This window comes from Ochotona princeps, chromosome 1 (genome assembly GCF_030435755.1).
Source record: "Ochotona princeps isolate mOchPri1 chromosome 1, mOchPri1.hap1, whole genome shotgun sequence".
NCBI lineage: Eukaryota > Metazoa > Chordata > Mammalia > Lagomorpha > Ochotonidae > Ochotona > Ochotona princeps.
The window spans coordinates 44,584,534-44,603,419 of record NC_080832.1 but is presented as its reverse complement, the minus strand read 5'-3'; the positions used below and the strand labels follow the sequence as shown (position 1 = coordinate 44,603,419).

At 38.7% G+C, this 18,886-nt stretch overlaps 1 protein-coding gene and 1 non-coding gene across 2 annotated transcripts in view; one reads left to right on the top strand and one right to left on the bottom strand.

The window, feature by feature from the left end:
- The window catches only part of SLC35F1 (solute carrier family 35 member F1), a 410,909-nt gene that overhangs the window by 273,144 nt on the left and 118,879 nt on the right, over positions 1 to 18,886 (top strand). The gene's annotated exons all lie outside the window — the stretch shown is intronic.
- LOC118758305 (U2 spliceosomal RNA) lies at positions 16,762 to 16,952 on the bottom strand. Its single transcript, XR_004995634.2, has one exon. It is a non-coding gene; the product is annotated as a U2 spliceosomal RNA (small nuclear RNA).

Sequence of the window (18,886 nt, the reverse complement as noted above, 5' to 3'; positions counted from 1 at the left end):
GAAGGCCACAATCATCATGAGAACATGTATATCTCCATGAGATGTTTCCATTCCGTTTATGTATAAAGCCAGACAAGGCATTGTCGGTTTGTATGATAGTTTAATTTCTAATGCTTTCAGGGGCCTCCATAATTTCCATTCCAACTCATTGTATTCAAGGGTCTCCTCCTTTTCCATATTTTGGCAACACTTATCAGCTCTTCTTGTTTTTTTTTTAATACCGACCATCCCACCGACTGTAAGGTCATATGTCATTATAGTTTTGAGATGTATTTCCCTGAGATAAGTGATATGCAATGCACTTCCCATGCACCTGTTGGCCACTGTTTGGTCTTCACTGGAGAAATAAATCCCTGTTCAGGTTTTGTGTGTCAACCTCTTCTTATAAACAGATAATTTGCAATTATTTTCTCCCAACCCATAGACTGTCATTTCATTCTGTTGAGTGTTCATTTTGCTGGGTGCGTTTTCCTGCACTGACAATTTTTTGTTTTTAGAATCTGAAATATGTCACTCCATTCTCTTCTGGCCTGTAGAATTTCCCGTGGGAGGTCTCCTGTGAGTTTAATTGGCATTCCTTTATATGTCAGTTGATTTTTTTCACGTGCACATTTAAGGATCTTTTCCTTATGTTCAATTGAAGAGAGCTTGATGATCATGTGTCTTGGTGAAGATCACATTTTGTCAACCGTATTGGGAGTTCTGTGCCCCTCCTGGATGTTGTTTCCCAAATCTTTCTCTAGATTACGGAAATTTTTCCTTATTATTTCATTAAATGCATATGTAAACCCAGCTTCCCTTTCTGCACCATCTGGGACTCCCATAACTCTTCTATTTGGCCTTTTAATAGTGTCTTTCAATTCTTGAATACTTCTTTTGGCCTGGTCCAGCTCTGCTTCCAGCTTATTGTTTGTTTCTCCCCAGTGACAGGCATTATCTTCTAGTTTTGAGATTCTTTCTTCTGCTTCCTTCACTCTATTTTGGAGACTCTCCACTGTACTTTTAATTTGCTCCACTTCATTACCCCCATGTGTTCTTCATTTCTGATATATCTGCTTTTATTTGATTCATTTCCAGTGTCACATATTCCTTGAATTCTTTGAATGCCTGTATTACGTGCTTCTCATTGTTGATAAGAAGTTTTATCACAAGTGTTTGGAATTATGTATCCTCCATTTTCTCGATGTCTTCCTCAGTTAACTCTGAGGTTGGCATAGGGTTTTGCTCCTTTGCAGGAGAATCTTCAGTAATATTCATTGTGCCTTTGTCTCTTCTTTTGCTCTTGATAATTGTACTTCTGGTTATCAGATTCCTCTCCTTGGGGTGGGTTTCTAAGCTGTGTCACCCACAGGTCTACAGTTCGATTTTATTTATTGCAGTTGGCACATGGCTCTTTGTTTGCAGTCACTTGTGCCACAACCTCCAGCAAGTTCCAGGTCTGGGTTATTATGTTAGATTTCCACCATGATCTCCACAGCCCCAGCTCCTGGCTCACCAGTCTCCACCTCCTGTGATCCTGTGCTGAGGCTGCACCATTGTCTGTACAATCTTTCTCCCACTTCTGTTTGGAGCAGGTCCCAGGATTAGAGAGACACCAGGTGTCCTATATAGCTAAGTTGTTGTTGGTCCTAATCTTGCAGGAACCTGTTTGCCATTAGGTTTGAGGGGCACAAGTACCTATTTTGACCCATAGGATGCCACAGTCAGTATTATTTTCCTGTAGGACCAGTGCAATACAGTGTGCTCAGTGAGTTTTCCCCCTAGCTCTGCGCATGCACAGCTCACTGTTGTCCCTGCAGTCTTAAAGTTTTTCCATACTGTACAAAATGGCATCTTGATCTTTTGGCTGTCAGTTCTGAGGATTATCTGGACCTATCTGAAGCTGATTTTGATGCTTGGAGAAGTTTCTCCATTGCCCATCACCAAGACTATTTTTACTCTCAGTTGAGAAATGTTGTGTTTCCTGGCTCAGGCACCTTTTAGACTAATATATGCTTCCCACAGCTGAAATGACTCGTTAAGAACCTATAGGATGTCACGTTGTTGCAGTTCACTGAGGCAGAAATGAGTTCACACTTAGCTCAGTGAATGCGCAGTACTGTCCATAGCCCTTGCCTCCTTAAACAAAATGGTACCTGATACAGCTCTAAGGAACTGACTGGGTTGTAAATTCCACCCTTTTACCACACTGCCCATCTGGATCTGCTGCTCTGTCTCTGCTCCTGGTGAAATCAAACAGACCAGCAGGATGGGCAGTTCTTTGGTTCATTCCTGAGCTCCTGGTGAAAATCCCTTCCCACCTGGTTGCTGGTGGAGTTCTGGCTGCCAGTGGAGTTCAGAACACCATTTGCTTAATGCCATTAGGGTATCAGTCACTGCAACACTACACGGTTATGTTTGGTGCTTTTCTGTATCTGTCAGTCCCCAGGTATCCCTCTGTTGTTCTGACCTCTCCTTTCTCCTTCTGTTTAAATGTGTCCTTACCCTATTCCACCATCTTGATTCTCCCAAAGTGCAATATTTTAAACACAGTTTGTGTGAACAGAATAACAGTTAGCTATCAATCAGATGGAGTGGATGAAACCCCTAAGATGGTCAAAACTATAATCCTAACTAGCCTGCTCTTGATAAACACAAGCAATGAAAGTCATGGGTCAGTTCGTCTTTGTAGTCTCTGGATAAAACTAGATGCTCAGGGGAGTGGGATCATGCCTTTCATCTTGCTCGAAGCAGCTTTTCGGTAGAAGCATGCATCTTATCCACTCTTAAACAGACTTCTACTTTTCTCATTCCAATAGAGAGCTGACCTAACTGCTTGTTAGTCCATCCATCTCCTCATATTTTGTTCTAAGTATTATATGCTTTTAGGCCTTACATTTAAATCTTTAATACATTTTGAGTTGACTTTTGTCCGTAGTGTAAGATTAGGTCCTCTTTTCATCCTTTTACAGGTACTTAGTTTTCTCAGCACTAGTTGTTGAAGACAGTATTTTTTTCCCCGGTGTACCATCTGGGTACACTTGTCAAAAATTGATTGACCATGTATGCTTGTGTTTATTTCTGGTCTCTTGTTTCTGCTCCATTTCTTTATGTGTCTATGTTATATCTGTGCGCCATTCTTTTCTCATTACTACAGTATTATAACATCATTCTATTTGCTTAAGTTTCAGTGACACAGAGTGAGAGGCAAATAGGTGTGTGAGTTCACTCCTCAGATGACCCACAAAGGCTAGTGGTGGGCCAGGTTGAATTCAAAAGAGAAGAGCTTTATTTAGGTCTCCCATATGGCTGCCAGTGATCCACACTTGCACCATCCCCCGCTCTATTTCTAGACTATTAATAGAGAACTGATTAGAAATTGAATGGCCAGGGAAGGTGGGACGTGCATCATGGCTCACAGAATAATCCACCACCTTCACGCACCATCATCCCACATGGACAGCAGTTTGTTACCTTGGTTCTCCACTTCATAAGCAATGTACTTATGATCTGAGAGAAAAATGGAGGATTATCGAAGTCCTTGGGAGCCTGAGCCTTCATAGGAGATTCAGAAGAGGCTCCTGACTCCAGACTCATGGCTCCTTGCTTTAGATTGGCTCAGCTCCAGCTATTGTGGCCATTGCGGGGGTGAACCAGAGGATGGAAGATCTTTCTTTGTCTATTCTTCCCTATGTAAAGCTGCATTTCAAATAAAAATAAAGAAATCTAATAAAAGAAGTGGAGCAGCCATTACAGAAAGCAGTGGCCATGCAGAATGCCCGAGACACAGAAGATTCTTTACTTGCTATACTACAATGCCAGACCTTGTAACACAATTTTAAACCATATATACACTCTTGAATAGTATTCACAATCCAAAGAAAACAATGCATGATTTTGCTTATATGTGAGATCTCAAATTTTAAAAAAAAGGAAGTCTCATAGATAGAAACAGTGGTTAGCAGAGACAGCAGCTAGAGGGGGAGATAGAGGTCTAAGAGCTCATAGTTGCAGTTACATGGAGGCATAATGCGGAGATCTCATGAACAGCATCAGGACTATAGTCAATGACATTGTGTTATAGATTCGAAATTTGCTTAGAGAGCATATTTTCACTACTCCTAATGTAATCATGCTGGAAATCATACAGACTCCCGAGGGTACCTCCCTACTATGTGTTCCAATAGAAACATGGACACATGGTTTGAGCTGTAAAGAAAACGAATTAGAGTTTATTTCAATTGGCCAAGTCAGGAACAAGTTGTGTAGTGTCCAAAACTAAGGATTATGTGTATTCTGAAGGGCATGCATGCTCACTAAGTTCTCATGTTTATTCAATGTGTTCCATGTTAAGTTGACATTGTAGTGGGAGGATTTGGGTATTCTACCACAGAAGGGTGCAAATGCAACTCATGTGTAGAATCCTTACTCTAGCCTAAGCTCAATTGGATCCCTAATTCCTTACCAAGTGAAGTTAGTCATTGAAATGTGCCTTCGTGGAAGCCATTGTGACTCACACCCACCTGCAAGGATAACCAGTTGATGTTAAGTAGGAGTAGATTCCAATTGAGTGGTTTTCTTTAGAAGGAGAGTTGTTATTACCACATCAAAGAGAAACAAGCTAACTAAATAAGATGATGATTATGTTAATGTGTTTGGCTACAGTTACCATTTCACTAAATACAAGTTGTCAAAACATTGTATATACCTTAATTAGAGAAAGGAAAGTTTCTAAGGATATTCTAAGCATGGGCAATTTTTCCTAAGGATTGAATCAACTAATGCCTTTTTTTTCTTTTATTTTACTGTTTTACTTCCCCTCCTTTTTCTCTACCCTCTTCCTTCATTCCATCTTTTCATCTATTTTTTTTCCAGTTTTGAGCTAGATAATCTAACAGAGATCATTGTCTGAAAACTGATGATGGAAAAAAAAAACAGGAAGGTTGAATTTTTTTCCTTAAAAAAGCTCAGTGAGCACTATGCTATTTTTGAGGAAAAAAAATATATGACTAAAATAAGATCTTCACTTATTATGGGGTATTTCCCATCACCTGGCTTAGGAAGAGGACCAGGACAACCCCACTATGTCTGGGATTAAGTTTAAGTTGTCCTATCTGATTCCAAGGTAATATTGACAGAATTAAAGAGGATTCAAAAAGATATAGAACTCTGAGCTTATAAAAATTGATCAGCTGCCTCCTAGGGCTTTGGCCAGAGGCCCAAACTGTACTCAGCCCTGACAATTACCTTGTAACAATTCAGGGTTGAGTTTTTAAGATTTTAAGTTGTCTGCTTTCAGAGGAAAGAAGGCCAGAGAAAACCCTACTTTACATTTGAAAAGCTCACTTTCTGATACAGCTGATTCCTCCCCCACTGGGAGAACCCTGCTTGAGCTGGCTGTGGATTGTAAAGGCATGTCTCTAATAAACTTGCAGACAGAATCAATGCTGCTTTCAGCTGCCTCTTCTCTGTTCTAAAATCGGTTCCTTGTTTGTGATTATGGAAATTTTAAAGAGAAACAAAAATTTTCTTTCATTAAAAGTTATTCAAATAGGTGGATATTCCCTTGCGGGGATTCTTTTCTCCTGAAACTTTTAATTGAACTGTGGACTATTAGTCCTGTGCTAGTGAGAATAGTATTTAAAAAAATCCTGGGATATTTTTCCCTATTTATTTTAACAGTTAAATAAGCATCGATTTAAATTATGCAATCAGTATCTGGATTTTGAACCAGGTATCCTAGTGTCTTTATACTGCCTACTTCAACAACTTGTTATAGCAGAAGATCGCCAGTTGTATTTATTCCAAGTCTTGCCTCTGCACAAGATAAAAATACAAAGTGGAAACAAAGTGCAAGAGTGGGAACAGGACTTATTCAAAGAGAATAAAGAGAAAGTACGCATTCAGATGTGAATGCAGGCAGTCCTGTGAGTAGACACACATGCAACGAGAATTACCCTATGAACAGAGAAAATGTTTCCCATGCCATTTTTAGTAATCACCTTGATGTGAAAGAAAGGGTATAATTTATAACCCCAAGTTCTTGTCATGCACAATGACAGGCAATAGAAGGTGATTGTATTCAAAGGGTGAAAAAGCAAACACACACACACACACACACACACACACACACACTGGTTTGCCCCAAATAGAGAAATACCATCATGAGTGGGTAGTGGGCAAGAAGATTTGCTCCTCCACAAGTTCTACATGGAGCTCAACATCTGTATTTTCATGCCATCCCTGTTAAAGCAGATGCACCCCAGAAAAGCAATGTTTTGATTGAAAAATACAAAGCTAGAATTACATAGGATAGAGGAACAGTGGTTTGCAGATCACCCATCCAAAATTAACTTCCTGCATATTTATTCTATAACATTCACTCCTCAGGAATCTCTGACCCTTAATCTTAAGGAGGTGCTATGGGAGTCATTTCTGTCTTCTGTATCTACTCCTGCTGATCCCTGTGGTGGCCGATGATAACCCTGGGTTTAGAACACACTTACTATCTTATTTAATGGATCTGTCTCAGGAGCCGGAAGATTTTCATCAGTCACAGCCAATAACTTTCTCCCTGGAGAAGCTGTTGAATTCTGAAACAGGCAAGTTTATCAATCAGAGTGAGCGTGATTGGAAAAAGATAAGTTGCAGGTGGAATCTGTCTTAGGAAAGGAAAAATGTGTTGTATGGTTTCCTATAGGTAAAAGCTGATAGATTGTCCCTGCCCAAATTATAAAACCATCTGGGCTAAGTTGTTCCATTAATTAATTAATTATGAAAATAAAAATCAATTCCATTAATAATTGTACATAATCCATGTTGTTCTAGCACTATATATTATAAGGCTAGTTGATACCTATTATAGAGCATCCACCAACTTGAGGACTTGCTGTAAAAATGACTGAGAAAATCTGGAGAAGAGGTGGGGAAAGCATGCCTGCCACAAGGTGAACAACAGTATTAATATGACAAAAGCAAAGATTTCACTTCACTTTGCTTTTTAGAAAGGCTTTTAAGGTCTTCATCATTTTGTTCACAAGAAAAGTCAGACTTTCTCTGTTGCAGCTATGAAGTCTCAACAGGTGAAAGTTTAATTTGACAAATGTAAGTACTTGGAATGCTCTGTAATTAAATGTAGTAGGTGTGCTCAGCAGCACCTGTAAAATCCCTTCCATTTTGGTTACAAGTGCTCAGAGCCTTCCTTTCAAGTCTTTAATAAAACTAGGTTTCCTTAGGAGATAGTCTAGGCGTGACTTTTGGGATCCAGCACTGGGAAAGTTTTGTTATTCCAACTTTGTTGTTGTTGTTGTTGTTGTTACTCGAACAACAAAATTTTACTACTCCAACAGAGCCTTTTGTACCAGGCCTAGATTAATAATATGCTTTATCTGATCTTGAGTTTTTGGATTAAAGAGATCAGAAGTGAGGAAGGTCCTTCCACATAGTGTTTCATACTTACTGCTTTGAAGCATCCTCAGTACTATTTTCATCCTAAGGAGGGCCATAGTCAATAGTCAGTAGTCAATAATTCAAGCTATATTTCTGAGGTCTCTTTGCAAAGCTTAGCCAGCATTTTTTTTGTAAGATCTTTTTTTTTAATTGGAAAGTCAGATATTCAGAGAGAGAGAGGAGGAGGACAATCTCCCATCTGCTTATTCAGAACTACGCTGATCTGGAGCCAGGAGCTAGAAGTCTCTCGAGGGCCTTCCACTCTGATGCAGGGTTCCAAGGTTTTGGGCCTTCCTCAAAAGCTCCCAGGCCACAAGCAAGGAGCTGGATGGGAAGTTTGGCCACTGGGACATAAACTGGCGCCTACATGGGATCCCAGCAGATGAAAGACGAGGACCCTAGCCGCTAGGCTACCATCCCAGGCCCAGCATTTTCTTAAGAATATGATTAACCAGGACCCTTCACCTGTGTGGGAGATCCTGAAGACGTTCCTTGCTCCTGGCTCCTGGCTTGGGATTGGCTGAGCACTGGCTATTGCATCCACTTGGGGAGTGTATCAGCAGACAGAAGATCTTCCTCTTTGTCTCTCCTTCTCTCTGTATATCTGACTTTCCAATAAAAATAAATAAATGTTAAAAAAAAAGAATGTGATTACCCTTTTCAACTTTACCTGATTACTGAGATTACAGATACAGATGAGAAGAGATTCTGAGAGCTGTGCCTGTGTTCTGGTGACTTTAAACAATCATCTGCCTTTGATCCATTCTGTGAAAGTATCAATAAAACCTAGTGTGTATTTGTAGTTATTTGCTGAGGGCATATTAGTTAAGTCTAATTTCCAGTTCTCACCTGGATACGTTCCTCTTTGTTTGGGAATGAGTAAGGGTGTGATATGATCAGAACAGGGTTATTTCTATAAACAGAAGGACCGGACTGAGTTACCTTACTCATGACAGTATATAGTTCTTTGCTTCTAAATACTACTTACATTAAAGCTCTTCCTCCCAAATGGGTAGAGTCTTGTATTTCCTTAAACATTTTCCTGAAAGAGACCCTTGGGCACATGAACTTGAACTTTTACATCCACCACTCACTGGCATCTTTAGTAGTAGTAGCTCTTTATGTCTCAGGATCAATCTAGGAAGGATTTTTAAGTTACTTACGCAGGCTGAAGGATTAAAGTCATTTCTAGAACCTCCTGTGCAGCATCTTTTTTTTCCTACCTTATCTGCTAGTGTATTTCAATGCTAACATGAGTGACTTTATCTGGTGTCCCTTCAATGTATGACAATCACTTCCGGATGTGTCAGCACTGTCTAAGAGACTAATACCTCTTTTTCTTATTTGTTGGAAGAATTCTTTGTGATTAGTTGACCATTTTTTCCCCAAATTGCTGCATGTACATAGAATACCTGGAAAACATATTTGGAGTCTATATAAAATATTAAGTATTTGGTCTTTTCCTCATGGTAAGAGTCTAGTCAAAGCAGTGTGTTCAGCCTTTAGAACTGAAGTTGTAGATGGGAATGCTTGAGATCCTATAATCTGAGTAATATCCCTTGTGGCATAAGTTGCCTTTCTGACTTTTTCCTTCATGAAGCCACTGCTACCAGTAAAACATTTGACAACTGGATTCTTTAGAGTTCCAACTCATAGATTAGGCTTACTAGGATATACCTGCTACTGACACTGAACAAAAAGTGTAGCCTTCTCTGTTAAAAGGACTCTGCCAGGTATATTTATATTTATAAGTTTATATTTATATTTATAGCCCATCCAGGTATTCTCTGTTCCTGTACTTGATCTACTGTATCTTGCACTTCTCTAAGAAGGTCACTGAAGTGGGTCTTCCTGAGTGGTAGCTAGTATAATATGACTTAAATCTAGGAGCAGTTAACTTGTGAGAAACACACAAAGATGGTATCAGATCTCTTCCAAGCAAAGGAGTTGTCCTCCAGACATCACCAGAAGCTAAGATAAGAAAATCCTCTATCTGTCACACTAGAGGCAAAGCCAAACTCTGAGAGTGAGGTTTACCATCAACTCCCATAATCACATCTTCATGTAGCTGAGGTCCTGCATGGGAAGTTAATACACTGTGACTTCTATTGTCAGTTTAACAAATTAACATCCTTACCTATAGCCTCAGTAATCACCAAGGGCTGTTGACATGAGATGCATGCTCTGTGGAGGCCTCTTGAGTCCTCACGCCCCTTCAGTCTTCAGCCAAGACCACGAGCAAAGCAGAAGCTCTCTTCTTTCTTTGGGGAGGAGGCATTTCCTCCTTTTATGATCACTTTTGTCGTATTTTGGCATGGAACACGAGGGTCATTCATGGAGAGTCAGTCCTTGTAGCAGTCCTGGCTTCCCAAACCTGAAACACCCCTGTGGATTTAAGGTAAGACCAGAATGCCTCCTGGCTTCATTCTGAATCAATGAGTGTCAGCTGAAGGACTATATTATTATAATAATACAGGGTGAAATTGGGAAGGAGAATGGAAAGAGTGGAAAATGAAGGAAAATGGGCAAGCCACATACCTACAAAATTATATAATGGAAAATAATAATAAAAAAGTTCACTTTTACATCTATATAGTCCTTCATCTGCAGTCACAATTGCAATATTTCTGCTATTTACATGAAAATAATCCCAACATTAACATAAAAAAGAAATAATCAAAATGAGGGAGGAAATATACCAAATAGAGGCTAAAAGAACAACACATAAGATTGATGAACCAAAGAGCTGCTTCTTTGAAAAAATAAAATAGATACCTCACTAGCCCAACTGATTTTAAAAAGGAGAAGAATCAGTGGAAGCAGAGATGACAAAGGAAACATAACAATGGATACCTTGGCATACATGGTATAATCAGGAACTGCTGCAAGCAACTAGATGCCAACAAATCAGAAGACCATCAAAAAATGGATAGATTCTTAGACATATGCCATTTACCAAAATGAATCATCAGATAGTTGAAAATCAAATAGATTTATAACCAACATAGAGATCAAATCATTAATTAAATCCCTCCCAACAAAGAAAAGCCCAGGACCAGACAGCAAAACAATAGAAAGGGAAGCAACCCCTTTCTATGAAGCCAATATCTTCTTAATACCAAAGCCAGATAGACACAAAACAGGGAAAGAGACCTACAGACTGATATCCCTGATGAACATAGATACAAAAGTCTCCAACAATATGTTAGCCAACAGAATCCAACTATACATCAGATAGAGCCCAGACCAGGTGGGATTTATCACTGGCACACAAGGATGGTTTAACATATGCAAATTAATAAACATGATACACCACATCAACAAATTGAATAAAAACCATATGATCATCTCAACAGATACAGAGATGGCATTTGACAAAATCCAATACCGCTTTATGCTAAAAATCTAAGCAAGACAGGTATGATAGGAACAATCTAAAATGCAATCAAAGCAATTTATGAAAAACCCAATGCCAACATCCAATGCCCACTAAGATCTGGAATGAGACAAGAATGTACACTATGACCACTGTTAACAATACAGTATTGGAAGTTCTTGCCAGACCTACTAGGAGAAAGAAAATAGAGAGAGAGAAATTAAAGGATTTCAAATTGGAAAAGAGGAAGTCAAATTATTCCTGTTTGCAGGCAATATGGTTCTATATATAGAACCAAAAGACTCAATAAAGAGACTATTAGAACTCATAAGAGAAAATTTGGCAAGATAATGGGGTACAAAATCAATGAACATAAATCAAGGGCCTTCGTATATGCAACTAATTCAATGGCTGAGAAAAAAGCTTGTAAGAACAATTGTGTTCAAAATAGTGAAGAACATTAAACATTTTGATGTCCATATTTTTTAAACTGCACTTAGAGTATCTGGCCACTAGGGATACCACTATCATTAAGGTTCCAGTAGAAATAGTTGAAGACTGGCATCACAACTGCTAGAGACTTTGACCTATAGGGGAGTTTAAGTCTCATGCTTGGAAGGTATTTCACAGGGTGATAGTGTTGGGCCCAATAATTGCAACCCTTCCAACTGGGCATTTGACACATTACTAAAATGGAGGCTGCCATGATGGGATTATATTTACCTATTTATTTTTTGAAAAGAGTGGAAATACTGCCCTCCTTGGCCAGATGTGAAACCTCTACTACAGTTGGATGTCTTGCCTCCTAATGCCAGGTATGATAACTAGGCAACAGAATTGATTATGTCACTTCCTCCCTACTGCCCGATGAATGTTAAAGTTACCAAGTCATGTAGACTTATTTCTAACAAGGAAAACTAATAAAAGTAGGAAATCAAACACAGAACTGGTCAGCCACATGATCTCTCATTCATGAACAATCAAAAGTGTCTTGCAATGAAAACTATTAAAACACATTGGGGCCAGTCTCCAGACACTTTTAAATTGTTAGTGGTTACCAGGAACCAGCTCATTCCCTTCCCTTCTTTTCATTAGTACTCCCTTAAGTTTAACCATATGATATTGCTTTCTTGAAGCAAGAGTCAACTCTGTGGGAGTCAGAAAGAACACCTGGAAATGCCTTAAAGCCATAGTCTGCAATGGGTGAGACCCACTGTCAGTTGTTGGTCTCCTATATGAGGGCAGGATGGTGCCTCTCCAGGCATAGGGACTCATTGAGGGAAAATGTGTGTGTGTACACATATATGACACCTCCATCACAAGTTCCATATGTAGCTTAATATTCATATTTTTGGTCAAGCCTTGCTTAGAACTGATAAGCAAGAAGTAAAATTCCTCGGGTGCAATGGGGTCTGCTGTTCCTGATATTTTTAGGTTCACGGATGTTGAACAAATATTCTGATCAGGGCCTGGTGTAGTAGCTCAGTGGCTGAAGTTCTTGCCTTGCATGCACCAGGATCCCATAAAGGCATCAGTTCATATCCCAACTGATCCACTTCCTGTCCAGCTCCCTGCTTGTGACCTAGGGAAGCAGTAGAGAATGACCCAAAGCCTTGGCACCCTACACTCACATGGGAGAACCAGAAGAAGCTTCTGGAACTTGGCTTAGAATCACCTTAGCTCCTGTCATTGCGGCCACTAGGGGTGTGGACCAGCAGATGGAAGATCTTACTGTCACTCCTTTCTGTAAATCTGACTTTCCAATAAAAATAAATAAATCTTTAAAAAAATATTCTGGTCAGTCAGAAGTTTATCAGTTACCCTTAGTTCATTAAAATGTGAAAAGTGAAGGAACATGTACTTTTTCTTACAATGCAAGAATGGGGCCACTTGCAAAGTTAGACTGCAAAAAAGAAAATGAAGATATATAATGTGTGGTTACTGCAAATCTGAGGGATCCTGAAAGTGCTTTGCTCTAGGCTTTGTGCTTCAGGAGCAACTTGTTTTGCTGAGCCGTAATAACATGAAACATCTTATTCTGGAATGGAGAGACACAAGGCCTATACTATTTTTGGTAGCTCTTCCTTATCAGAAGAGATTACATTTTCAGCACAGGTCATGTTATCCTGAGAACTACATGACAGAAGTAGAAGAGATGGGTTGGCCAAAATTATCCAGGCACCTGTTCTCCAGCATACGCTCATGTTAATAGCCATGGTTTCTGAATTAAGATGACTTATTACCAAATGAAGTGGGTTTACTTGACAAGACACAAAGAAAAGCAATCTGACATGAACTTTTGGGAAGAGAAAGGTTTCATTTGTCAGAGCTCATGAAGTAGCAAGGGGGTGTGACTCAAGCCTGCTTGTCCAAGTTCTACTGGTTTGGTCATCTGATGAAGCTGGAACATGGCAGAGCATTTGTGGAGGGATGACCACGTAATGATCGAAAGAGTGTCTAGAGCTGTCTGGCTTTTACAACCAAAAATCTCTGAGAACTACCGTTTGAGAGAACATTCCTAATGACCTACAAACTTCTCATTAGGCCCACCATCTAAACTCCATGATTAAATCAAATTTAACACAAAACTTCAGAGGACCAACCTTTTAACACAGAGATCTTTAGGAAACAGCCAAACAGCTAACCTATTTAGCTCATAGCAAAGGGGTAGGGGAATTTGCCTAGACCCATCTGGCAGGAATTTTGCTCAAGGCAGCCAGAGGAATCAGATGGCAACAGTGGAGAAAGAAGAATTTGATCTGATCTCCTGGGTCATTTCATATCATTGATGGGAATCTTACTAAAGTGTCTTACCAGAAATTTTGCAACAATTGGACAAAAAAAGATGGACATGGTTTTAAAGATCAAGGTCTTAGGTAGGGTGGAGCCTTCAGAGGAACTTGATTAAAGTTTGGTCAAGGAGAGAGTCTTTGTCATTCCAAATTATTACTAAATGTTATTTTATTTTTATAAGTTGTTTGATTTATCACAGTAACTGGGGAGTTAAAATGCTTCATAAACCATGTGCCTATAGATTCCTTTTTTCCTTCTCATCTGACATCTCTTATATTGTCCTGGAGCTATACCTTTGACATCCTCCAGCCCTGAAAGTAGAAACTACAGAATGGAGGGGAGAGGAGGAGGAAGAAAAGAAAAATACAGAAGAAAAAAAAAAGCTTTAGGTTTACTAGATATTATCCTTTGTATTTTATACACAAATTTTATTTTTACCCAAGGTTCTTTGTTGTAATTTGAATTTTCAAAGAATTCCTTGGTAGCTCTTTTGAATTTTCAACCATTTGGGGGAAGTTTCACACAAAGCAAGTCTAGTCACTACGTCCACAACTAGAACCATAGTACCATGTGCCTTTCACATCCCTAACATGGATCCAAATATGTAACAGAGTTCTCGTGCTTATTCACTCTGTCTTCTTTCTGTGTGTTTGGAGAAATTAGTGACTTGAAGCAAATGAAAGAATTACATTGGCAAGTGGTTTCCAATTTTTCACACAAATAAAGACACCAGGGCAACTCTGCTTTTCCCTTTACTTTTTCATGCTTAAAAATCTTTTCATGGTAATTTGGTCTTCCAAATATGAGCTTATTTGAAAAAATGTGAACATTTGGTTGCAAGCCCTGATTTAGAATCTATCCCGAAGTGTCTCTCACCATCTGGTATGATGAATTGAATGATATCAGGTTTAAATGACTCTCAAGGGTAGTCTTAAAGTAGTAGCAAATAGAAGACAAAGTGAAAATATAAAATAGGAAGGGAAATATATAAGGGGGAGGAAGCATTAGCTTTTTTTCAAAAGCAGGGGGCAAGCTTAAATTCAGTGTTTTCTTTAGAATTTAGATATGAACACCAGGGTACTTTGTTCATTTTTATGCTTTAACATCATTTTTTTAACCTACTGTGGTTGTAGTTAAATCTTCCAGGTGCCAGGTTGCTGAAGTAGCAGTAGTGCTCACGAAGTGGAAAGCACCAAGCCATGATTAAACAATAAAGCCAATAACCTATGTCTAATCAAAGGCTAATAAAATGATTACTGTCTATATAAAGGAAAATAGCACCTGTAAGCTTTAAAGGAGCTAAGCAGGCCTCTTAGCCTACAATAGTTCTGCTTTTTTTTCTATTATTCGCCACTGTATTTGTAAGTCTAATACTATATTGCAGACTTAATTTCTCCTGGCATATCAGTCCAGACATGATTAAATTTGAGAGATTTGCTTCATATAGTCATTCGGAAATCCATGATGACAAAGATGCTGTCATTGTCAGAATGTGGCTTCCCAAGAGACCAAGTTCACTTCCATCTGGTGGGGGCAATGCATGGAGGAGCTTGAAAAAAATTTTATGTGCCAGACTAGAAGGAATTGCTATTTTACTTTTCCACAAGAACTGTTAGCTAAAGATCAATGTCATAGTCACCCAACTTTCAGGGAGGTGGGAAAATGTCACCTTGTTTTATATCCAAGAATAACAGGAGAATATTCATATTTCTGAATAGACATGTCTTAACATCAGATTTCCTATACAAATATGAGATAATGTACAGAATACAGGCAGTTCCATAGACTGTGTGGTCTTTAGACAGACACTACAGTTAGTGACCCATTATGCCTCCATTTAACACAGACTGTTACAGAGCAGGTGAACAATACATGTTAAAATGTTGAATGAATGACTAATTTCAAGTATCATCATGGTTGAATGACATTTTAAGATAACAACTTTATTGAGACGTAATTTATGTATCATATAACCAGTTCTCTTAATGTATGTTAATCAGTGGTTTCTGGTATATTCAGATTTATACAGCAGTTGTAATAATGAATTTTAGCACATTTTTTTAGAACTTTTTTATTGTTCCCAAAAGAAATCCCACTAGCAGTCACTTCCCATTTCCAGACACCCTCTTCAGCCCTGGGCAACCAGGTACCTACTTTCTGTCTCTGTGGTTGTGCCTATACTGTAAATTCTTCAGAAACAAACTGACATTAATAGTTGGTTTTCATGAATGGCTTGTTTGCAGGGATTCATCTGTTTAGCATGTATCAATATTCATTCCTTTTCACCAGATGCTATTTTAGTGTATGAAAATGCCATATTGTATTTATCTGTTTATTACTTAATGAATATTTTAGGTCATTTCCACAACTTGGTAATTCGGTCTGGTAAAGGGAGGTAGAGAACTGTAACAGCAAATACAATGAATTGTTGTAAGTAGTGACAAATTTTATGATAGCCATTGAACACCCTGTATCACAGAGAATGCCTGAGGTGAGACTGGGCATGCACCCTTGAGTTAGGTCACAGGGAAGGCATCTCCAAAACATGATATTGACCTGAGAGTTGGTAATATGAAGCTTTCGCCTCATCAAGATCTGAGCAACAAGGGATTTTGACAGAGGCAGTGGTAATGCAAAGGCCTTCAGGATTTACTTATCTGTCACAAGCTGTGCAGCAGATTCCCATGAAGTAAAAATCCCTGAACTAATATTTTTCAAGAAAGGGTAATTGGACCTACCTGTCACTACTTGATTTCTGGGAACTGCACTGAACAGAAAGTAGCCCAGCTGTCCTCACTAGGTGGTCAATATCTCACTTCTTGAGTAGAACGTTTTATGTGTTTGCTTGTCATGTTCCCTCTTAATTCATACAGAAGCCAACCGAGCTGACTGCTGTTTGAGAGTCACAAGACTCTGAGCACAGCGATTGCCCCAGGTAGAGCATTAGCTTCTTCAAGGAGCTGTCCTGCTAATTAGATACAGTACTCCATAGTTTAGATCATTGAGCGACCTCTTAATCCTCCAGACCTCATACAGTGTTTGGTATATACTAGATGGTGAATACATTAATTTATTAAGCAGAAAGGATGGCCCAGGTATTGTTTTACACACTGAAGTTGTAACAGTGAAGCATTATATTCTTTTATTATTTTTTTTTTTTATATTTTTTGTGCACCGTTCCTGGAGGTACTGCAATACCAGGTCGATGCGTGGAGTGGATGGAACAAGCTCCTAGTCCAACTCCAGGATCCAAAAATCCATTTAATATATTGTCCTCGGATAGAGGACGTATCAGATATTAAACTGATAAGAACAGATACTACACTTGATCTTAGCCAAAAGGCCGAGAAGCGATAACAGTGAAGCATTATAAAAGTAACTAGGTAAGAGATAATCTAGGAAACAATAGTGGAGATGTTGGACCTTGTTTACTTAGATACAGAGTAGCCAGGGAAGAATTTATGGAGGAAGTGACATTTGCTCATAAGAGATGAGACAAGATGGTGGTGGGGGAAGGAGAGGAACAGCAGCTCAGAGAGGAACAGTGGACATAAAGGATAGAAAATGAGCTTGGGGTGATCTAGGTTAGTAAGCACTGAAAGCAGGAGAGTGGTGCATGATGAACATGCAAACATGAGGAGCCACCGAGATTTTGTTCATTGAGGAGGAATATGAAATTTGCATTTTAATACTGTCATTCTGCCTTGTGATAATGGAGCAAATGAAGCATCCCCTCTCTTGATACATTCCTATTTTCATTTTCTAAAATACCTCAAAATTCTCAGGCTATTGAATCAAGATGCGCTCTCAGAGGTGATTTACCTAGTGAATATACATATCATGAAGTTATTATACTCAATTGAGTAGACACAGTTTTTTCTCTTCTGATCTTTTATTGAAGTACAACATGCATAGAGTATAGTGAATACATTATAGGAATTTTTCAAAATGAACAACCTCTACAATCAGCACTCAGAAAAAGAAACACTGCTCACTGCCCCAAAGTTTCCCCACCTCCTGCAGTTACCACCCACTTCCCAGCAGAAACCACATTCTAATTTCCTTTTTGTATCCTAATCTTGTGTCATGATTTATTCACTCTTTTTTCAATGTTTAAATTTTATTAATAGTATTATTATTATTTTATCTGAAAAGCAGATATACAGGGAGGACACACAGAGAGAAAGAGCTTCTGTCTGCAGATTCACTACCAAGGTGGCCGCAATTGTCAGAGCTGAACCAATCCGAAGCCAGAAGCCAGGAGCCAGGAACTTCTTCCAGATCTCCCATGTGGGTTGCAAGATCCTAAGGCTTTGAGCCGTCTTCCACTGCTTTCCCAGGCCACAAGCAGGGAGCTAGTTGGGAAGTAGAGCAGATGGGATATGAACCAGTGTCCATATGGGATCCTGAAGGATGCAAAACAAGGACTTTAGCCACTAGGCTATCACACCAAACCCTTATTCTATTATTTTATGATACAGTTCCATAGGCTCTTGGATTCACCCCTATGTAAGTCCCCTCACCACCAGTTATTTTTCCTCTATTATTATAATAGTACAGTCCTTCATGAGCAGTCATGAGTCCATCATTCTGCTATTTAAGTGTATCCTGCTATTGTAGGTATGGAAAATAGCAGAGTCCAGCATCCTATTGTCAAGATATGTTTAACTGTTTCATTAGGAGTCCATCTTTGTCTGGAAGCAGAGATGCATACTGCATCACATCTTCACATCTGGATATGATAGTCTCTATTACACAGTTACATGAAAAGCCATAGAAGAAAATCAACAGCAGGAAGAAACACAGAAAATTTGCAACAACATAGAGTTAAAAAACAAAAAACAACAACAACAACAACAAAAAAAAACCAAAAACTACTGCATGACCAAAGTGCCACTAAAGAAATGAAAAAGGAAATTAAAAACTTTCTTGAAGAAAATTATGCTAATGTATGACCTATGTGTTGCTGAAGAAATTAATAAGAAAGAGTTTTAAAGAAATAAAAATATAAACAAAAATTATCAAAATCCTTGAGATGTAGCAAAAACAATTCAAATGGACATTTTTAACATCAGGTGTTTACAAAAAACCAAAATTTTTCGAATAAGTGATCTAATAATGCATCTCCAGTACTTGTTAAAAAAAGAAAAAATGAGCAAGAAGTAAGAAATGATAAAAATCATCACAAAAATAAATGGAACTGAAACTAAAAAACTACAAATTGCAACAAGAAAGAGCTATTGCTTAAGATGAACAAAGCAAACTTTTAGCCAGACTAGTGAAGAAAAG